Genomic DNA, 22,770 nt, shown 5'->3' on the forward strand with positions numbered 1-22,770 from the left:
CAACTCCTCAGTGGTGTGAGCGTTTTGAGATGAGTCGTATATAAGTTCCACTTGTTTGTCAGTGACCGTGTGGCCTAATGGATAAGGCGTCGGACTTCGTATCCGAAGATTGCGTGTTTGATTCCTCTCTCGGTCGTGATTTCCAGATCTGAAAAAGAAACATACCGTTTTAGTGTAGCACTTGAGCAGTACGAAACCGTGTGAATGTTGCTGTTGACCATTTTCTGCTTGGAGATGCTCTTCAGCTTAAAACACGCACAACAAGACCGGTGTTAACTAGCGAATTGGTTTGCATATTGCCGTCGCCGCGTGTTTTTGACTGGCACTTGCACATCTAAAATAACGTCGGAAAGTAACTCGTTCGGCTTATGAGTCACATCAAGTATGTGTGTTAATTTTGACGAAACTAGCTCTGCAGGTTGTCATGCAATTCTGTTACCTCTCAGAAATGATTATGAAATAAAAGTGAACTACGTGACGAGTGTGACGTTAGGAAAACATAAGGCAACATGGGGAGGTTCTGTATGGGACCAATCAAACCAAACGAGTACTGTGTGACGTGCTAACCGGCATATACTCACCGACGCATCGCGGCTAGCTCAGTCGGTAGAACATGAGGCTCTTAATCCTAGGGTCGTGGGTTCGAGCCCCACGTGGGGAGGAACGGAATTTTGTTCCTCTGCAGATGTAACTTACCGTTTTTCTGATTAACGTGATGTAATGGAAATAGCAACTTTAAACTTTGCCTACGTCTCCGTCAGTCGCTACGAAACTGTATTTGAAGGTGAAGGTGATTTTGTAGACATGTGTGAAAGACATGTTCTGAAATGCAAGTGGTGTTATTTGGAGAGCACTTCGTTTACGTGTCAGATGTGTAGCCAAGCAGTAATGGGTCGCCATAGCTGCAAATATTAGACGGTAATATGAAGTGTTGTCAGCTGAAGTCTGATGATCCAGACGACCGTAAGGATGAAGTACGCAAAAGTACCGCTAGGCCGCGCCTCTTTAGCTCAGTGGCAGAGCACTGGTCTAGTAAACCAGGGGTCGTGAGTTCGATCCTCACAGGAGGCAGACGAATTTTGGATATCAGTTGCGCGTCGTGGCCTTATAGCAAACAGTATGTGGGATGACTAACAATTAGCGAGAGGCGTTTTATTAAGAATTACTCTCAGATGTGATTAAGGCGAATGGCGCAGATAAAGCATTTGCCAAAGCGGTACAGCATAAGGTGGGATGGGACAGTCTGAAATATATTTTATAGATGTATTTCTCACATATCTCAGAGCCTTCCGCGGTTGTCGTCGTCGTCGTCGTCGTCGTCGTCGTCGTCGCCACTTCTGCAGAAGTAGCAAATGGACATCGTAGCTAATGCGGCGAGGGACGCCCTGCCTTACATTTCCGAATGCACAAAGTGTGTGGTTTAGTTTCCCAGTCTATATTTGGTAGGTCTCGTAGCAGGTTGAATGTATCAAATGGGTGGGAAAGAGCAAGGGGCAGCGTCTGTGTAGAACGAAAACACAACTCCTCAGTGGTGTGAGCGTTTTGAGATGAGTCGTATATAAGTTCCACTTGTTTGTCAGTGACCGTGTGGCCTAATGGATAAGGCGTCGGACTTCGTATCCGAAGATTGCGTGTTTGATTCCTCTCTCGGTCGTATTTTTCCAGATCTGAGAAAGAAACATACCGTTTTAGTGTAGCACTTGAGCAGTACGAAACCGTGTGAATGTTGCTATTGATTATTTTCTGCTTGGAGATGCTCTTCAGCTTAAAACACGCACAACAAGACCGGTGTTAACTAGCGAATTGGTTTGCATATTGCCGTCGCCGCGTGTTTTTGACTGGCACTTGCACATATAAAATAACGTCGGAAAGTAACTCGTTCGGCTTATGAGTCACATCAAGTATGTGTGTTAATTTTGACGAAACTAGCTCTGCAGGTTGTCATGCAATTCTGTTACCTCCCAGAAATGATTATGAAATAAAAGTGAACTACGTGACGAGTGTGACGTTAGGAAAACATTAGGCAACATGGGGAGGTTCTGTATGGGACCAATCAACCCAAACGAGTACTGTGTGACGTGCTAACCGGCATACACTCACCGAGGCAGCACGGCTAGCTCAGTCGGTAGAACATAAGGCTCCTAATCCCAGGGTCGTGGGTTCGAGCCCCACGTGGGGAGGAACGGAATTTTGTTCCTCTGCAGATGTAACTTACCGTTTTTCTGATTAACGTGATGTAATGGAAATAGCAACTTTAAACTTTGCCTACGTCTCCGTCAGTCGCTCGAAACTGTATTTGAAGGTGAAGGTGATTTTGTAGACATGTGTGAAAGACATGTTCTGAAATGCAAGTGGTGTTATTTGGAGAGCACTTCGTTTACGTGTCAGATGTGTAGCCAAGCAGTAATGGGTCGCCATAGCTGCAAATATTAGACGGTAATATGAAGTGTTGTCAGCTGAAGTCTGATGATCCAGACGACCGTAAGGATGAAGTACGCAAAAGTACCGCTAGGCCGCGCCTCTTTAGCTCAGTGGCAGAGCACTGGTCTAGTAAACCAGGGGTCGTGAGTTCGATCCTCACAGGAGGCAGACGAATTTTGGATATCAGTTGCGCGTCGTGGCCTTATAGCAAACAGTATGTGGGATGACTAACAATTAGCGAGAGGCGTTTTATTAAGAATTACTCTCAGATGTGATTAAGGCGAATGGCGCAGATAAAGCATTTGCCAAAGCGGTACAGCATAAGGTGGGATGGGAGAGTCTGAAATATATTTTACAGATGTATTTCTCACATATCTCAGAGCCTTCCGCGGTCGTCGTCGTCGTCGTCGTCGTCGTCGTCGCCGCCGCCGCCACTTCTGCAGAAGTAGCAAATGGACATCGTAGCAAATGCGGCGAGGGACGCCCTGCCTTACATTTCCGAATGCACAAAGTGTGTGGTTTAGTTTCCCAGTCTATATTTGGTAGGTCTCGTAGCAGGTTGAATGTATCAAATGGGTGGGAAAGAGCAAGGGGCAGCGTCTGTGTAGAACGAAAACACAACTCGTCAGTGGTGTGAGCATTTTGAGATGAGTCGTATATAAGTTCCACTTGTTTGTCAGTGACCGTGTGGCCTAATGGATAAGGCGTCGGACTTCGTATCCGAAGATTGCGTGTTTGATTCCTCTCTCGGTCGTGTTTTTCCAGATCTGAAAAAGAAACATACCGTTTTAGTGTAGCACTTGAGCAGTACGAAACCGTGTGAACGTTGCTGTTGACCATTTTCTGCTTGGAGATGCTCTTGAGCTTGAAACACGCACAACAAGACCGGTGTTAACTAGCGAATTGGTTTGCATATTGCCGTCGCCGCGTGTTTTTGACTGGCACTTGCACATATAAAATAACGTCGGAAAGTAACTCGTTCGGCTTATGAGTCACATCAAGTATGTGTGTTAATTTTGACGAAACTAGCTCTGCAGGTTGTCATGCAATTCTGTTACCTCTCAGAAATGATTATGAAATAAAAGTGAACTACGTGACGAGTGTGACGTTAGGAAAACATTAGGCAACATGGGGAGGTTCTGTATGGGACCAATCAACCCAAACGAGTACTGTGTGACGTGCTAACCGGCATATACTCACCGAGGCAGCGCGGCTAGCTCAGTCGGTAGAACATAAGGCTCTTAATCCCAGGGTCGTGGGTTCGAGCCCCACGTGGGGAGGAACGGAATTTTGTTCCTCTGCAGATGTAACTTACCGTCCCTCTGATTAACGTGATGTAATGGAAATAGCAACTTTAAACTTTGCCTACGTCTCCGTCAGTCGCAAGGAAACTGTATTTGAAGGTGAAGGTGATTTTTGTAGACATGTGTGAAAGACATGTTCTGAAATGCAAGTGGTGTTATTTGGAGAGCACTTCGTTTACGTGTCAGATGTGTAGCCAAGCAGTAATGGGTCGCCATAGCTGCAAATATTAGACGGTAATATGAAGTGTTGTCAGCTGAAGTCTGATGATCCAGACGACCGCAAGGATGAAGTACGCAAAAGTACCGCTAGGCCGCGCCTCTTTAGCTCAGTGATGTCATTCTGGCTTTAGCCGTCGCCGCGGTCGGACGTGCTTGTTGTTTACTCCGCGTACGTTAGCGCTATCGCCGGTGTTTGGTGTTTACGTGAAGTTCGCTGTACATTTTCGCTGTTATTTTTTGAGTGGTGTCTCTGATAAGTGTTTTTATAGTGCTTTCGTCCGTTCCACGTCTCGTGCTTCGCCGCAATTTCGGTTGTTGCCGGAATTTCGTCGGAACCGACGACCATGTCTGACACCGTCAGGAAGAATACTTTAGTCTTCTCGTTCGAGAAAGAAACACGGCCGGTCCAACCCACTGCGCTGGAAATCCACGATTGGCTGACTGAGGTAATCGGTATAAATTCTGACTCTGTTCATACCACGCAATTAGATGCTGAAAAATACTGTGTCTTTGTTAAATTTCTGAACTCAGTGACAGTCGATAAGTTGCTTGCAAAATGGGGTAATTCCGTCGAATTTGTTCATCGAGACGGTTCAAAAAGTAATGTCTCTGTACGAAAAGCTGATATCATGTACACCAATGTCAGGATTTTGAATGTTCCAATTGAAATTGATAATCAGTTGATCAAGGACGCTCTATCTAAATATGGCGAAGTTAAATCTATCTATAACGAAAGATGGTCGAAGCTATACAAGATACAGTGTTTTAATGGCATTAGATCCGTTGAAATGGAGGTGAAAGCCAACATTCCGTCCCATATATCCGTTGCAGGCCATAAAGCACATGTTGTGTATTCTGGTCAGGAGCGCACGTGCAATATTTGCAATGAGACAGGTCATTTCCGACAAGATTGTCCGCGCCGTGTTTTTGTTCTTCGGAACAATCTAACACAGCGTCAAAAACTGACCCTCAGCGATGTCTTACCAAATAGCACTTCCCTTCTTTCGGTTAACGACAGTGGTGCATGTACTTCTGCAGTGCCCGCCATAACTACTACGGAGTTCCCTCCCCTGAGCGTCATTACATCACACCCTTCTGTTCCCGATTGCGATCTCCAGAATAAGAAGCGACCGTTGGAAATGACCGATGACGGCTCGGACGGCGAGTCCGCCCGTAATTCGCCTTCCACCCGCAAGCAGAAGCAGTGTAATGCGGATGTGCTCGAGGAAACAAACAGTACATGTATTGACGTGACGACAGCCGCTAAGGCAACCCGGCCGCTGTCGGCGGCTGAACGGGTACAAACGGTCCACGGAGGGGACGCAGTAACGATTGTCGCGGAGACGGAAGAGGCGCACTCCGAAGCACAAGAGGTGACGGAGCGGAACCCAACTCAAGAATTTACAGACCCACAAACCGCCGACTCAGTCAGTGCTCTGGAGCTAGTGACGGAAGAACAAGGAAATGGCACTCGTAAAAAGGACGCTGTTGAGACAGCTTCGGTCACAACGGTGGTAAAGATAGACAATCCGAATGACGGCGCGTTGAACCAAGATGTCCGAAGACGCCGACTCAAACTGCAACCTAATCTCAAAGCTTCCCGTAACCAAAGCAAACAACAACCAGCACAAGAGGAAGCGACGGCCAAGAACGTCTTGTATGAAATCGTCACGGAAAGACCTAAGGAGGTACCTTCAAGTGACACTAGTGATGCAAAGCCCCTCGGTAAAACTAAAACCCGAGATGTTCGGAATCCTGCACCAAAATGAGGCTGTAAGATGAAAAAAAAAAGGATTTTGTTGAACCAGTTTCATTTCTAATTGTACTACTGTCTTAGTCATATTTCAGAGGAACCAGATGAAGTGTTTACCGAGCTTCAAATACTGACTATTCTTTTAGATGTTTGTTTAAGCAGAGTCGTTTCTCCCTTCTAGGAGCAGCACATCTCTTTTTTTTTTTTTATTAATATTTTGTTATCTTCTTAATCACTTATTTACTTTTTATGCAAACTAAATGTCCCAGGCATATACAATTACGACTATCAATATTAACAGGATTACATCCGTGACTAAAGTTACAGCGCTCAAGGATTATTTATATGAGTCAGGGACGGACATTGCTTTCCTACAGGAAGTAGTGCTGACTAATCTTACAGTGCCTGGATATTTGGCGATTTTAAATGTCTCACTTGACACCAACGTCGGTACAGCAATTTTAGTCAGGGAGGGGATTCCTGTCTCGGATATCGAGAGGTTGGACTCCGGCAGAGCGATAGGTATAAAAGTCTTTGGTTCTACCCTTATCAATCTGTATGCCCCTTCTGGCACATCTAATAGAATGGAAAGAGCACAGTTCTATAAAGAAGAAATCATTTATTTATTACGGAAAAACCCAAAAGATCTTATAATAGGCGGTGATTTTAATTGTGTGATAAATAAGAAAGACCAGGTTCCGAATTTCAATACCTGCAATGAACTGAAGCGTTTCGTCACTGTTTTACAGCTTAAAGATGCTTGGGAAATAATGTATCCCACATTTGTGGCATTTACATTCCTAGGTCCTCACTCACGTAGCAGGATCGACAGACTCTACATATCGCAAAGTCTAGTTAGCTCCTTCATTAAAGCAGAGACGATTCCAGTTTACTTTTCTGATCATAGCTCCGTGCTAGCTTCCATCAACCTTACTGCGCAACCCACTCGCCGTTTTAGAAGTTCATGGCACCTTAATACGTCACTGATGCAGGACGACGGATTAGAAGAAAGTTTGACAGAAGCGTGGGCATTGTGCCTCCGCTCTGCAGATAGACACGTCTCAGTACTAGACTGGTGGTGCAACAGGGCAAAGCCTAAACTGAGAAAAGTTCTCATCCAGTATACTGTACAACGATCGAAAGACTTGAAAAATTCCATAGAATTTTATTATACCGTGCTGCGAAATTTATATGAGCAGGCAAACACTTCCAACGTCCGTCTGGCAGATATCAAGCAAACTAAGGCCAAATTGCTCAGTCTTAAAAGACAGCAGATGGAGGGTCTGAAATTAAAATCCAAGGCTAAGACAGTCGTGGAGGATGAACATGCTTCCTTGTACCATCTACTGAAGCACGAAAGAAACAGGAGACGCACCTTCATTGATGGACTTCAGTCTGAAACTGGCGAGACACTCACGACTCAGAGAGACATCGTCAATGCAGTGCACAAATATTACGAAGACCTATACACTGCCAAACCGGTATGTGAAGAGTCCTTCGATGAGTTCCTTAGTTACATAGCTCCACAGGTCTCGGACGAGGAAAACGAAGACCTTCTCGTTGAGTGTACTAACGAAGATATCCACAGAATCATCTGCAAATCTCCTCTGAGGAAATCGCCGGGACCGGATGGTTTGCCTGTTGAATTTTATAAACGATACTGGCCACTGATTGGTGACATGTTTACCCGAATGACGAACGAGGTGCTTCAGGGAAAGCATTTACCTGCTGTTTTTAAAGAGAGCACAATAATACTAATCCCAAAAAATGCTGCAAAAAGAAACCTCAACAACTTTCGTCCTATCTCCCTGTTAAACTCCGATTATAAAATCATCGGCAGAATTTTAAAGAACAGACTCTCACAGTTGGCCAAAAAGATAGTAAGTCCATACCAGTCCTGTGTGCCTACCAAGAGCATTGTCAAAAGCATAGCTGAATATAGAGATATAATTGCAATCACTGCTGTGACCACCATAAAATGTGCTATCATGTTTATTGACTTCCAGAAAGCATTTGATCGTGTGGATCATAGATTCCTTAGTGCCACACTGAACAAAATAGGTTTTAATGAGCGAGTCGTAAGTGTGATCAGAAATGTTGCAACAGGCATCAGCGCTTGTATATCAGTTAACTGCCAGAGGACAAAGCAGATTCAGATCAGGCGCGGCGTTCCTCAAGGAAGCCCCCTTTCCATGTTCCTATTCGTGCTTTCATTAGAACCTTTCCTCCGCAGTGTTCATGCCACTCTAACTGGCATCACATTATCTGGTCATCGAACAGTCATAAACGCCTATGCCGATGATGTCGGAGTCGTCCTGCGAAATCCCGACGACATTTTGAAATTGGAAACGCTAATTAAAAAGTACTGTAGAGTCTCCGGAGCAGGTGTCAACGCAAACAAAAGCAAACTCCTAAACCTGCGGGGTTTTCAACATACCACCTTAGCCTGGGCCACAATGGTCACCCAATGCAAAGCACTAGGAATAACACTGACACCTTGTCCGTTAAAAATGGCAGCTATCAATTGGAGAAATACGTCGGGACAACTTCTTGGAACAACAAGGGAAAACCTCCACCGTAACATGAACCAAGTTCAGAGGGTGATTTTCATTAACCACTGCATTCTCTCCAGGAGTTACTTTATAGCACAGATCTTCCCACTACCGAAAATGATTGGAAAAAAGATAATGTCTACCATTGCCAGCTATCTTTGGAGAGGGGATATATTCAGAGTCGACGCAAAAACTGCGACCTTAGATCCCAGGAATGGAGGTTTGGGGTTAGTTGACATCAGAAATAAGGCGTCTGCGCTTTTTATAAAAAGGACCGCCACTATCCTTAGCGACCACGCTGATAGCATTACAACTAAATTATTTGAAGTTGTCAGGCCTGCCAGTTTACAGGCGCCGGTGAATGTGCAAAAAATAAATAACCGGCTCCAGTACGTTCGTGTATATTTTGTGGAATTCAGCTATCTCGGCGGTGTCATCATCAACTCACGACGGATCACGGCCCGCGATATTCTGTGCCATCGAAAGAAAATGGAGGGGAGAAACAAATTGGAAAGTAAATACCCACACACTGATTGGGACGCCATATGGAAAAATATTAATATGCGTGGTCTACCATCGGACGTCAAGTCAGCGTGGTATAAAACAGTGAATGAGACCGTAAGCACCAATGAAAGGTTACATGCAATCGGCGTTAGCGACACGAATCTATGTCTCAAATGTAAATTGATCGACACGTTAGTGCACAGATTCACGTGCGGTGGCAATCTACAACTCTGTAATTGGATTAGGGAACAACTGGCTTTTCTTACGAGATCTTCGGTGGAAAATTTTCCCCCTGTTACTTTCCTCAGGCCTCAGACTTGCTATTTTCCAGCAGCAAAAAACAACTCGGTCCATTGGTTAATGGGACACTATGTGAATTACGTAATTAATCACCTGGGAAATGACAATTCCACTGATTTTTACATGTACTTGAAGTGTGCTTTTTATAACGCCCTGAAATATAAAGACCACAAGAAAAACTACGGCAATATGCTTAAAATTGTATTCGAGCGACTGGGCATTGGTTGACAAGCCAACGAGATAAACAAAAATCGTTTATTTAAGCGAAACGACGCTTAAACAAAAACAATTGGGGAGAAGTACAATTTTACAGTTTCATATTACAATCACTTATCCTCTGCTGGCAAAGAAGGCTATTTTGTTTATTGCACAGAAGAAGCCGAAGCCGAAAGCCAGTATCGCAGGGTTAAAGATAAATTGTTTTCTTATACATTCATTTTATGACTGAGAAGGAAGTCTCATTTGTTTCCATGGAAGGGAACATACTTTTTTATTATTATTATTAATCTCAAGAAGGAAAGGAGGCTATGGAATTAGTGCCTTAACATAAAACTCCTTCTTCACATTCCATGAAGATTTTTCTTTTACAATAAAAAAAATAACAAACAAACAAAAATAATAATAATAACAATAAAAAAACTAAACAGAAATTAAAAAAATAATATACAGGTTCAGGGTCCACTACTTCCTACAACTTTATTATATATTACAAAGAAGTATGCTAGGTTGCCGAGAAGCAGTGGACGAGAAAAAAAAAAAAAAAAAAAAAAAAAAAAAAAAAAAAAAAAAAAAAAAAAGAGCACTAAAGCTATAACCTTCAATCTCTATTGCCTCGGCATGACATAAATTTTTTGTTTCAAATGAAGCATCTTTTGGTTCAGGATTTCGAAGGCAAAACAGCATATATCTACGTATACACAAGATGTAAAATTTCTTATTGAAAACTATGATAAAGACACGCCTCAGCAACAGGACTGGGTGGAGACATCGCGGCCAGGCCTCGAGATTTTGACCCCTGCCCGCTTTGCCTCCGCCTGCCTCATGCTGCTTATATAAAAAAAAAAAAAAAAAAAAAGTGGTTAGGACATTGCGTTGTGGCCGCAATAACCCAGGTTCGAATCCTGGTCACGGCAATTTTTGAAAGTTTTTCCTTGCTGCCACTGCATTGACGATAGTGCAAAAAAAAAAAAAAAAAAAAAAAAAAAAAATGGATCAGGCGTTGGACTTCGGATCTCAAGATTACAGACTCGAATCCTTAAAATAAAAAAAAAAAAAAAAAAGTGGTTAAGGCGTCTGACTAGAAATCAGATTCCCTCTGGGAGCGTAGGTTCGAGTCCTACCGACTGCGTTTCGTTTTTGTGTTAAGACGCGAAGAGCGTCTCCAACGGAACCGTGAAATGGGCAAACACGTGGGAAACATTGCATTCGAGACGCTTGTGAATTTTCCAGTTGGCAAGTGAGTGTCGACAAAACACGAAGCTCCTCTGCTTCAACGTATGAGACGTAAAAGCTACTGCAATTTGATTTTCATCGTGTGTCAGCTTTCGTCGATAGACAGTTACGAGCCCAGCGTGATGAGTTCGTAGAGAGCATTCAGAGGACGTTTAATTAGTAACAGCTCCATGCAATGATTGCCCAACAGTAAACGACATGAGGCGGTGTGTCCGTAGCATAGTGGGAAGTGACGTGGAGATAATATGAAAAAAAAAAAAAAAAAAAAAAATGGATAAGGCGTCGGACTTCGGATCTGAAGATTACAGGTTCGAATGCTGTCACGCTTGTGTTTTTCCAGTTCTGAAAAAGAAACATAACGTTTTAATGTAGCAAAAAAAAAAAAAAAAAAGTGGCAGAGCACTGGTCTAGTAAACCAGGGGTCGTGAGTTCGATCCTCACGGGAGGCAGATGAATTTTGGATATCAGTTGCGCGTCGTGGCCTTATAGCAAACAGTATCTGGGATGACTAACAATTAGCGAGAGGCATTTTATTAAGAATTACTCTCAGATGTGATTAAGGCGAATGGCGCAGATAAAGCATTTGCCAAAGCGGTACAGCATAAGGTGGGATGGGACAGTCTGAAATATATTTTATAGATGTATTTCTCACATATCTCAGAGCCTTCCGCGGTCGTCGTCGTCGTCGTCGTCGTCGTCGTCGTCGTCGTCGCCGCCACTTCTGCAGAAGTAGCAAATGGACATCGTAGCAAATGCGGCGAGGGACGCCCTGCCTTACATTTCCGAATGCACAAAGTGTGTGGTTTAGTTTCCCAGTCTATATTTGGTAGGTCTCGTAGCAGGTTGAATGTATCAAATGGGTGGGAAAGAGCAAGGGGCAGCGTCTGTGTAGAACGAAAACACAACTCCTCAGTGGTGTGAGCGTTTTGAGATGAGTCGTATATAAGCTCCACTTGTTTGTCAGTGACCGTGTGGCCTAATGGATAAGGCGTCGGACTTCGTATCCGAAGATTGCGTGTTTGATTCCTCTCTCGGTCGTGTTTTTCCAGATCTGAAAAACAAACATACCGTTTTAGTGTAGCACTTGAGCAGTACGAAACCGTGTGAATGTTGCTGTTGACCATTTTCTGCTTGGAGATGCTCTTCAGCTTAAAACACGCACAACAAGACCGGTGTTAACTAGCGAATTGGTTTGCATATTGCCGTCGCCGCGTGTTTTTGACTGGCACTTGCACATCTAAAATAACGTCGGAAAGTAACTCGTTCGGCTTATGAGTCACATCAAGTATGTGTGTTAATTTTGACGAAACTAGCTCTGCAGGTTGTCATGCAATTCTGTTACCTCTCAGAAATGATTATGAAATAAAAGTGAACTACGTGACGAGTGTGACGTTAGGAAAACATTAGGCAACATGGGGAGGTTCTGTATGGGACCAATCAACCCAAACGAGTACTGTGTGACGTGCTAACCGGCATATACTCACCGAGGCAGCGCGGCTAGCTCAGTCGGTAGAACATAAGGCTCTTAATCCCAGGGTCGTGGGTTCGAGCCCCACGTGGGGAGGAACGGAATTTTGTTCCTCTGCAGATGTAACTTACCGTTTTTCTGATTAACGTGATGTAATGGAAATAGCAACTTTAAACTTTGCCTACGTCTCCGTCAGTCGCAAGGAAACTGTATTTGAAGGTGAAGGTGATTTTTGTAGACATGTGTGAAAGACATGTTCTGAAATGCAAGTGGTGTTATTTGGAGAGCACTTCGTTTACGTGTCAGATGTGTAGCCAAGCAGTAATGGGTCGCCATAGCTGCAAATATTAGACGGTAATATGAAGTGTTGTCAGCTGAAGTCTGATGATCCAGACGACCGTAAGGATGAAGTACGCAAAAGTACCGCTAGGCCGCGCCTCTTTAGCTCAGTGGCAGAGCACTGGTCTAGTAAACCAGGGGTCGTGAGTTCGATCCTCACAGGAGGCAGACGAATTTTGGATATCAGTTGCGCGTCGTGGCCTTATAGCAAACAGTATCTGGGATGACTAACAATTAGCGAGAGGCGTTTTATTAAGAATTACTCTCAGATGTGATTAAGGCGAATGGCGCAGATAAAGCATTTGCCAAAGCGGTACAGCATAAGGTGGGATGGGACAGTCTGAAATATATTTTATAGATGTATTTCTCACATATCTCAGAGCCTTCCACGGTTGTCGTCGTCGTCGTCGTCGTCGTCGTCGTCGTCGCCACTTCTGCAGAAGTAGCAAATGGACATCGTAGCAAATGCGGCGAGGGACGCCCTGCCTTACATTTCCGAATGCACAAAGTGTGTGGTTTAGTTTCCCAGTCTATATTTGGTAGGTCTCGTAGCAGGTTGAATGTATCAAATGGGTGGGAAAGAGCAAGGGGCAGCGTCTGTGTAGAACGAAAACACAACTCCTCAGTGGTGTGAGCGTTTTGAGATGAGTCGTATATAAGCTCCACTTGTTTGTCAGTGACCGTGTGGCCTAATGGATAAGGCGTCGGACTTCGTATCCGAAGATTGCGTGTTTGATTCCTCTCTCGGTCGTGTTTTTCCAGATCTGAAAAAGAAACATACCGTTTTAGTGTAGCACTTGAGCAGTACGAAACCGTGTGAACGTTGCTGTTGACCATTTTCTGCTTGGAGATGCTCTTGAGCTTGAAACACGCACAACAAGACCGGTGTTAACTAGCGAATTGGTTTGCATATTGCCGTCGCCGCGTGTTTTTGACTGGCACTTGCACATATAAAATAACGTCGGAAAGTAACTCGTTCGGCTTATGAGTCACATCAAGTATGTGTGTTAATTTTGACGAAACTAGCTCTGCAGGTTGTCATGCAATTCTGTTACCTCTCAGAAATGATTATGAAATAAAAGTGAACTACGTGACGAGTGTGACGTTAGGAAAACATTAGGCAACATGGGGAGGTTCTGTATGGGACCAATCAACCCAAACGAGTACTGTGTGACGTGCTAACCGGCATATACTCACCGAGGCAGCGCGGCTAGCTCAGTCGGTAGAACATAAGGCTCTTAATCCCAGGGTCGTGGGTTCGAGCCCCACGTGGGGAGGAACGGAATTTTGTTCCTCTGCAGATGTAACTTACCGTTTTTCTGATTAACGTGATGTAATGGAAATAGCAACTTTAAACTTTGCCTACGTCTCCGTCAGTCGCAAGGAAACTGTATTTGAAGGTGAAGGTGATTTTTGTAGACATGTGTGAAAGACATGTTCTGAAATGCAAGTGGTGTTATTTGGAGAGCACTTCGTTTACGTGTCAGATGTGTAGCCAAGCAGTAATGGGTCGCCATAGCTGCAAATATTAGACGGTAATATGAAGTGTTGTCAGCTGAAGTCTGATGATCCAGACGACCGTAAGGATGAAGTACGCAAAAGTACCGCTAGGCCGCGCCTCTTTAGCTCAGTGGCAGAGCACTGGTCTAGTAAACCAGGGGTCGTGAGTTCGATCCTCACAGGAGGCAGACGAATTTTGGATATCAGTTGCGCGTCGTGGCCTTATAGCAAACAGTATCTGGGATGACTAACAATTAGCGAGAGGCGTTTTATTAAGAATTACTCTCAGATGTGATTAAGGCGAATGGCGCAGATAAAGCATTTGCCAAAGCGGTACAGCATAAGGTGGGATGGGACAGTCTGAAATATATTTTATAGATGTATTTCTCACATATCTCAGAGCCTTCCACGGTTGTCGTCGTCGTCGTCGTCGTCGTCGTCGTCGTCGCCACTTCTGCAGAAGTAGCAAATGGACATCGTAGCAAATGCGGCGAGGGACGCCCTGCCTTACATTTCCGAATGCACAAAGTGTGTGGTTTAGTTTCCCAGTCTATATTTGGTAGGTCTCGTAGCAGGTTGAATGTATCAAATGGGTGGGAAAGAGCAAGGGGCAGCGTCTGTGTAGAACGAAAACACAACTCCTCAGTGGTGTGAGCGTTTTGAGATGAGTCGTATATAAGCTCCACTTGTTTGTCAGTGACCGTGTGGCCTAATGGATAAGGCGTCGGACTTCGTATCCGAAGATTGCGTGTTTGATTCCTCTCTCGGTCGTGTTTTTCCAGATCTGAAAAAGAAACATACCGTTTTAGTGTAGCACTTGAGCAGTACGAAACCGTGTGAACGTTGCTGTTGACCATTTTCTGCTTGGAGATGCTCTTGAGCTTGAAACACGCACAACAAGACCGGTGTTAACTAGCGAATTGGTTTGCATATTGCCGTCGCCGCGTGTTTTTGACTGGCACTTGCACATATAAAATAACGTCGGAAAGTAACTCGTTCGGCTTATGAGTCACATCAAGTATGTGTGTTAATTTTGACGAAACTAGCTCTGCAGGTTGTCATGCAATTCTGTTACCTCTCAGAAATGATTATGAAATAAAAGTGAACTACGTGACGAGTGTGACGTTAGGAAAACATTAGGCAACATGGGGAGGTTCTGTATGGGACCAATCAACCCAAACGAGTACTGTGTGACGTGCTAACCGGCATATACTCACCGAGGCAGCGCGGCTAGCTCAGTCGGTAGAACATAAGGCTCTTAATCCCAGGGTCGTGGGTTCGAGCCCCACGTGGGGAGGAACGGAATTTTGTTCCTCTGCAGATGTAACTTACCGTTTTTCTGATTAACGTGGTGTAATGGAAATAGCAACTTTAAACTTTGCCTACGTCTCCGTCAGTCGCAAGGAAACTGTATTTGAAGGTGAAGGTGATTTTGTAGACATGTGTGAAAGACATGTTCTGAAATGCAAGTGGTGTTATTTGGAGAGCACTTCGTTTACGTGTCAGATGTGTAGCCAAGCAGTAATGGGTCGCCATAGCTGCAAATATTAGACGGTAATATGAAGTGTTGTCAGCTGAAGTCTGATGATCCAGACGACCGTAAGGATGAAGTACGCAAAAGTACCACTAGGCCGCGCCTCTTTAGCTCAGTGGCAGAGCACTGGTCTAGTAAACCAGGGGTTGTGAGTTCGATCCTCACAGGAGGCAGATGAATTTTGGATATCAGTTGCGCGTCGTGGCCTTATAGCAAACAGTATCTGGGATGACTAACAATTAGCGAGAGGCGTTTTATTAAGAATTACTCTCAGATGTGATTAAGGCGAATGGCGCAGATAAAGCATTTGCCAAAGCGGTACAGCATAAGGTGGGATGGGACAGTCTGAAATATATTTTATAGATGTATTTCTCACATATCTCAGAGCCTTCCGCGGTTGTCGTCGTCGTCGTCGTCGTCGTCGTCGTCGTCGTCGTCGTCGTCGTCGCCACTTCTGCAGAAGTAGCAAATGGACATCGTAGCAAATGCGGCGAGGGACGCCCTGCCTTACATTTCCGAATGCACAAAGTGTGTGGTTTAGTTTCCCAGTCTATATTTGGTAGGTCTCGTAGCAGGTTGAATGTATCAAATGGGTGGGAAAGAGCAAGGGGCAGCGTCTGTGTAGAACGAAAACACAACTCCTCAGTGGTGTGAGCGTTTTGAGATGAGTCGTATATAAGTTCCACTTGTTTGTCAGTGACCGTGTGGCCTAATGGATAAGGCGTCGGACTTCGTATCCGAAGATTGCGTGTTTGATTCCTCTCTCGGTCGTGTTTTTCCAGATCTGAAAAAGAAACATACCGTTTTAGTGTAGCACTTAAGCAGTACGAAACCGTGTGAACGTTGCTGTTGACCATTTTCTGCTTGGAGATGCTCTTGAGCTTGAAACACGCACAACAAGACCGGTGTTAACTAGCGAATTGGTTTGCATATTGCCGTCGCCGCGTGTTTTTGACTGGCACTTGCACATATAAAATAACGTCGGAAAGTAACTCGTTCGGCTTATGAGCCACATCAAGTATGTGTGTTAATTTTGACGAAACTAGCTCTGCAGGTTGTCATGCAATTCTGTTACCTTTCAGAAATGATTATGAAATAAAAGTGAACTACGTGACGAGTGTGACGTTAGGAAAACATTAGGCAACATGGGGAGGTTCTGTATGGGACCAATCAACCCAAACGAGTACTGTGTGACGTGCTAACCGGCATATACTCACCGAGGCAGCGCGGCTAGCTCAGTCGGTAGAACATAAGGCTCTTAATCCCAGGGTCGTGGGTTCGAGCCCCACGTGGGGAGGAACGGAATTTTGTTCCTCTGCAGATGTAACTTACCGTTTTTCTGATTAACGTGATGTAATGGAAATAGCAACTTTAAACTTTGCCTACGTCTCCGTCAGTCGCTACGAAACTGTATTTGAAGGTGAAGGTGATTTTGTAGACATGTGTGAAAGACATGTTCTGAAATGCAAGTGGTGTTATTTGGAGAGCACTTCCTTTACGTGTCAGATGTGTAGCCAAGCAGTAATGGGTCGCCATAGCTGCAAATACTAGACGGTAATATGAAGTGTTGTCAGCTGAAGTCTGATGATCCAGACGACCGTAAGGATGAAGTACGCAAAAGTACCGCTAGGCCGCGCCTCTTTAGCTCAGTGGCTGAGCACTGGTCTAGTAAACCAGGGGTCGTGAGTTCGATCCTCACAGGAGGCAGACGAATTTTGGATATCAGTTGCGCGTCGTGGCCTTATAGCAAACAGTATCTGGGATGACTAACAATTAGCGAGAGGCGTTTTATTAAGAATTACTCTCAGATGTGATTAAGGTGAATGGCGCAGATAAAGCATTTGCCAAAGCGGTACAGCATAAGGTGGGATGGGACAGTCTGAAATATATTTTATAGATGTATTTCTCACATATCTCAGAGCCTTCCGCGGTCGTCGTCGTCGTCGTCGTCGTCGTCGTCGTCGTCGTCGTAGCCGCCGCCGCCGCCGCCGCCACTTCTGCAGAAGTAGCAAATGGACATCGTAGCAAATGCGGCGAGGGACGCCCTGCCTTACATTTCCGAATGCACAAAGTGTGTGGTTTAGTTTCCCAGTCTATAAGGCGTCGGACTTCGTATCCGAAGATTGCGTGTTTGATTCCTCTCTCGGTCGTGTTTTTCCAGATCTGAAAAAGAAACATACCGTTTTAGTGTAGCACTTGAGCAGTACGAAACCGTGTGAACGTTGCTGTTGACCATTTTCTGCTTGGAGATGCTCTTGAGCTTGAAACACGCACAACAAGACCGGTGTTAACTAGCGAATTGGTTTGCATATTGCCGTCGCCGCGTGTTTTTGACTGGCACTTGCACATATAAAATAACGTCGGAAAGTAACTCGTTCGGCTTATGAGTCACATCAAGTATGTGTGTTAATTTTGACGAAACTAGCTCTGCAGGTTGTCATGCAATTCTGTTACCTCTCAGAAATGATTATGAAATAAAAGTGAACTACGTGACGAGTGTGACGTTAGGAAAACATTAGGCAACATGGGGAGGTTCTGTATGGGACCAATCAACCCAAACGAGTACTGTGTGACGTGCTAACCGGCATATACTCACCGAGGCAGCGCGGCTAGCTCAGTCGGTAGAACATAAGGCTCTTAATCCCAGGGTCGTGGGTTCGAGCCCCACGTGGGGAGGAACGGAATTTTGTTCCTCTGCAGATGTAACTTACCGTTTTTCTGATTAACGTGGTGTAATGGAAATAGCAACTTTAAACTTTGCCTACGTCTCCGTCAGTCGCTACGAAACTGTATTTGAAGGTGAAGGTGATTTTGTAGACATGTGTGAAAGACATGTTCTGAAATGCAAGTGGTGTTATTTGGAGAGCACTTCCTTTACGTGTCAGATGTGTAGCCAAGCAGTAATGGGTCGCCATAGCTGCAAATATTAGACGGTAATATGAAGTGTTGTCAGCTGAAGTCTGATGATCCAGACGACCGTAAGGATGAAGTACGCAAAAGTACCACTAGGCCGCGCCTCTTTAGCTCAGTGGCAGAGCACTGGTCTAGTAAACCAGGGGTTGTGAGTTCGATCCTCACAGGAGGCAGATGAATTTTGGATATCAGTTGCGCGTCGTGGCCTTATAGCAAACAGTATCTGGGATGACTAACAATTAGCGAGAGGCGTTTTATTAAGAATTACTCTCAGATGTGATTAAGGCGAATGGCGCAGATAAAGCATTTGCCAAAGCGGTACAGCATAAGGTGGGATGGGACAGTCTGAAATATATTTTATAGATGTATTTCTCACATATCTCAGAGCCTTCCGCGGTTGTCGTCGTCGTCGTCGTCGTCGTCGTCGTCGTCGTCGTCGCCACTTCTGCAGAAGTAGCAAATGGACATCGTAGCAAATGCGGCGAGGGACGCCCTGCCTTACATTTCCGAATGCACAAAGTGTGTGGTTTAGTTTCCCAGTCTATATTTGGTAGGTCTCGTAGCAGGTTGAATGTATCAAATGGGTGGGAAAGAGCAAGGGGCAGCGTCTGTGTAGAACGAAAACACAACTCCTCAGTGGTGTGAGCGTTTTGAGATGAGTCGTATATAAGTTCCACTTGTTTGTCAGTGACCGTGTGGCCTAATGGATAAGGCGTCGGACTTCGTATCCGAAGATTGCGTGTTTGATTCCTCTCTCGGTCGTGTTTTTCCAGATCTGAAAAAGAAACATACCGTTTTAGTGTAGCACTTAAGCAGTACGAAACCGTGTGAACGTTGCTGTTGACCATTTTCTGCTTGGAGATGCTCTTGAGCTTGAAACACGCACAACAAGACCGGTGTTAACTAGCGAATTGGTTTGCATATTGCCGTCGCCGCGTGTTTTTGACTGGCACTTGCACATATAAAATAACGTCGGAAAGTAACTCGTTCGGCTTATGAGCCACATCAAGTATGTGTGTTAATTTTGACGAAACTAGCTCTGCAGGTTGTCATGCAATTCTGTTACCTTTCAGAAATGATTATGAAATAAAAGTGAACTACGTGACGAGTGTGACGTTAGGAAAACATTAGGCAACATGGGGAGGTTCTGTATGGGACCAATCAACCCAAACGAGTACTGTGTGACGTGCTAACCAGCATATACTCACCGAGGCAGCGCGGCTAGCTCAGTCGGTAGAACATAAGGCTCTTAATCCCAGGGTCGTGGGTTCGAGCCCCACGTGGGGAGGAACGGAATTTTGTTCCTCTGCAGATGTAACTTACCGTTTTTCTGATTAACGTGATGTAATGGAAATAGCAACTTTAAACTTTGCCTACGTCTCCGTCAGTCGCTACGAAACTGTATTTGAAGGTGAAGGTGATTTTGTAGACATGTGTGAAAGACATGTTCTGAAATGCAAGTGGTGTTATTTGGAGAGCACTTCCTTTACGTGTCAGATGTGTAGCCAAGCAGTAATGGGTCGCCATAGCTGCAAATATTAGACGGTAATATGAAGTGTTGTCAGCTGAAGTCTGATGATCCAGACGACCGTAAGGATGAAGTACGCAAAAGTACCGCTAGGCCGCGCCTCTTTAGCTCAGTGGCTGAGTACTGGTCTAGTAAACCAGGGGTCGTGAGTTCGATCCTCACAGGAGGCAGACGAATTTTGGATATCAGTTGCGCGTCGTGGCCTTATAGCAAACAGTATCTGGGATGACTAACAATTAGCGAGAGGCGTTTTATTAAGAATTACTCTCAGATGTGATTAAGGCGAATGGCGCAGATAAAGCATTTGCCAAAGCGGTACAGCATAAGGTGGGATGGGACAGTCTGAAATATATTTTATAGATGTATTTCTCACATATCTCAGAGCCTTCCGCGGTCGTCGTCGTCGTCGTCGTCGTCGTCGTCGTCGTCGTAGCCGCCGCCGCCGCCGCCGCCACTTCTGCAGAAGTAGCAAATGGACATCGTAGCAAATGCGGCGAGGGACGCCCTGCCTTACATTTCCGAATGCACAAAGTGTGTGGTTTAGTTTCCCAGTCTATAAGGCGTCGGACTTCGTATCCGAAGATTGCGTGTTTGATTCCTCTCTCGGTCGTGTTTTTCCAGATCTGAAAAAGAAACATACCGTTTTAGTGTAGCACTTAAGCAGTACGAAACCGTGTGAACGTTGCTGTTGACCATTTTCTGCTTGGAGATGCTCTTGAGCTTGAAACACGCACAACAAGACCGGTGTTAACTAGCGAATTGGTTTGCATATTGCCGTCGCCGCGTGTTTTTGACTGGCACTTGCACATATAAAATAACGTCGGAAAGTAACTCGTTCGGCTTATGAGCCACATCAAGTATGTGTGTTAATTTTGACGAAACTAGCTCTGCAGGTTGTCATGCAATTCTGTTACCTTTCAGAAATGATTATGAAATAAAAGTGAACTACGTGACGAGTGTGACGTTAGGAAAACATTAGGCAACATGGGGAGGTTCTGTATGGGACCAATCAACCCAAACGAGTACTGTGTGACGTGCTAACCGGCATATACTCACCGAGGCAGCGCGGCTAGCTCAGTCGGTAGAACATAAGGCTCTTAATCCCAGGGTCGTGGGTTCGAGCCCCACGTGGGGAGGAACGGAATTTTGTTCCTCTGCAGATGTAACTTACCGTTTTTCTGATTAACGTGATGTAATGGAAATAGCAACTTTAAACTTTGCCTACGTCTCCGTCAGTCGCTACGAAACTGTATTTGAAGGTGAAGGTGATTTTGTAGACATGTGTGAAAGACATGTTCTGAAATGCAAGTGGTGTTATTTGGAGAGCACTTCCTTTACGTGTCAGATGTGTAGCCAAGCAGTAATGGGTCGCCATAGCTGCAAATACTAGACGGTAATATGAAGTGTTGTCAGCTGAAGTCTGATGATCCAGACGACCGTAAGGATGAAGTACGCAAAAGTACCGCTAGGCCGCGCCTCTTTAGCTCAGTGGCTGAGCACTGGTCTAGTAAACCAGGGGTCGTGAGTTCGATCCTCACAGGAGGCAGACGAATTTTGGATATCAGTTGCGCGTCGTGGCCTTATAGCAAACAGTATCTGGGATGACTAACAATTAGCGAGAGGCGTTTTATTAAGAATTACTCTCAGATGTGATTAAGGCGAATGGCGCAGATAAAGCATTTGCCAAAGCGGTACAGCATAAGGTGGGATGGGACAGTCTGAAATATATTTTATAGATGTATTTCTCACATATCTCAGAGCCTTCCGCGGTCGTCGTCGTCGTCGTCGTCGTCGTCGTCGTCGTCGTAGCCGCCGCCGCCGCCGCCGCCACTTCTGCAGAAGTAGCAAATGGACATCGTAGCAAATGCGGCGAGGGACGCCCTGCCTTACATTTCCGAATGCACAAAGTGTGTGGTTTAGTTTCCCAGTCTATAAGGCGTCGGACTTCGTATCCGAAGATTGCGTGTTTGATTCCTCTCTCGGTCGTGTTTTTCCAGATCTGAAAAAGAAACATACCGTTTTAGTGTAGCACTTGAGCAGTACGAAACCGTGTGAACGTTGCTGTTGACCATTTTCTGCTTGGAGATGCTCTTGAGCTTGAAACACGCACAACAAGACCGGTGTTAACTAGCGAATTGGTTTGCATATTGCCGTCGCCGCGTGTTTTTGACTGGCACTTGCACATATAAAATAACGTCGGAAAGTAACTCGTTCGGCTTATGGGTCACATCAAGTATGTGTGTTAATTTTGACGAAACTAGCTCTGCAGGTTGTCATGCAATTCTGTTACCTCTCAGAAATGATTATGAAATAAAAGTGAACTACGTGACGAGTGTGACGTTAGGAAAACATTAGGCAACATGGGGAGGTTCTGTATGGGACCAATCAACCCAAACGAGTACTGTGTGACGTGCTAACCGGCATATATTCACCGAGGCAGCGCGGCTAGCTCAGTCGGTAGAACATAAGGCTCTTAATCCCAGGGTCGTGGGTTCGAGCCCCACGTGGGGAGGAACGGAATTTTGTTCCTCTGCAGATGTAACTTACCGTTTTTCTGATTAACGTGGTGTAATGGAAATAGCAACTTTAAACTTTGCCTACGTCTCCGTCAGTCGCTACGAAACTGTATTTGAAGGTGAAGGTGATTTTGTAGACATGTGTGAAAGACATGTTCTGAAATGCAAGTGGTGTTATTTGGAGAGCACTTCCTTTACGTGTCAGATGTGTAGCCAAGCAGTAATGGGTCGCCATAGCTGCAAATATTAGACGGTAATATGAAGTGTTGTCAGCTGAAGTCTGATGATCCAGACGACCGTAAGGATGAAGTACGCAAAAGTACCACTAGGCCGCGCCTCTTTAGCTCAGTGGCAGAGCACTGGTCTAGTAAACCAGGGGTTGTGAGTTCGATCCTCACAGGAGGCAGATGAATTTTGGATATCAGTTGCGCGTCGTGGCCTTATAGCAAACAGTATCTGGGATGACT

General features: G+C 45.0%; 10 non-coding genes across 10 annotated transcripts; all 10 read left to right on the forward strand.

Annotated features, from left to right (window-relative positions):
• Window positions 1-999: 999 nt before the first annotated feature.
• On the forward strand, window positions 1,000-1,071 carry Trnat-agu (transfer RNA threonine (anticodon AGU)). Its single transcript has one exon. It is a non-coding gene; the product is annotated as a tRNA-Thr (tRNA).
• Window positions 1,072-2,517: 1,446 nt separating this feature from the next.
• Window positions 2,518-2,589, forward strand: Trnat-agu (transfer RNA threonine (anticodon AGU)). Its single transcript has one exon. It is a non-coding gene; the product is annotated as a tRNA-Thr (tRNA).
• A 9,819-nt stretch (window positions 2,590-12,408) lies between these two features.
• Window positions 12,409-12,480, forward strand: Trnat-agu (transfer RNA threonine (anticodon AGU)). Its single transcript has one exon. It is a non-coding gene; the product is annotated as a tRNA-Thr (tRNA).
• A 1,448-nt stretch (window positions 12,481-13,928) lies between these two features.
• Window positions 13,929-14,000, forward strand: Trnat-agu (transfer RNA threonine (anticodon AGU)). The gene has a single exon. It is a non-coding gene; the product is annotated as a tRNA-Thr (tRNA).
• Window positions 14,001-15,447: 1,447 nt separating this feature from the next.
• Window positions 15,448-15,519, forward strand: Trnat-agu (transfer RNA threonine (anticodon AGU)). Its single transcript has one exon. It is a non-coding gene; the product is annotated as a tRNA-Thr (tRNA).
• A 1,462-nt stretch (window positions 15,520-16,981) lies between these two features.
• Trnat-agu (transfer RNA threonine (anticodon AGU)) lies at window positions 16,982-17,053 on the forward strand. The gene has a single exon. It is a non-coding gene; the product is annotated as a tRNA-Thr (tRNA).
• Window positions 17,054-18,360: 1,307 nt separating this feature from the next.
• On the forward strand, window positions 18,361-18,432 carry Trnat-agu (transfer RNA threonine (anticodon AGU)). The gene has a single exon. It is a non-coding gene; the product is annotated as a tRNA-Thr (tRNA).
• Window positions 18,433-19,885: 1,453 nt separating this feature from the next.
• Window positions 19,886-19,957, forward strand: Trnat-agu (transfer RNA threonine (anticodon AGU)). The gene has a single exon. It is a non-coding gene; the product is annotated as a tRNA-Thr (tRNA).
• Window positions 19,958-21,261: 1,304 nt separating this feature from the next.
• On the forward strand, window positions 21,262-21,333 carry Trnat-agu (transfer RNA threonine (anticodon AGU)). The gene has a single exon. It is a non-coding gene; the product is annotated as a tRNA-Thr (tRNA).
• A 1,304-nt stretch (window positions 21,334-22,637) lies between these two features.
• Trnat-agu (transfer RNA threonine (anticodon AGU)) lies at window positions 22,638-22,709 on the forward strand. The gene has a single exon. It is a non-coding gene; the product is annotated as a tRNA-Thr (tRNA).
• The last annotated feature ends 61 nt before the right edge of the window (window positions 22,710-22,770 follow it).

This window comes from Schistocerca gregaria, chromosome 4 (assembly GCF_023897955.1).
Source record: "Schistocerca gregaria isolate iqSchGreg1 chromosome 4, iqSchGreg1.2, whole genome shotgun sequence".
Taxonomy (NCBI): Eukaryota; Metazoa; Arthropoda; class Insecta; order Orthoptera; family Acrididae; genus Schistocerca; species Schistocerca gregaria.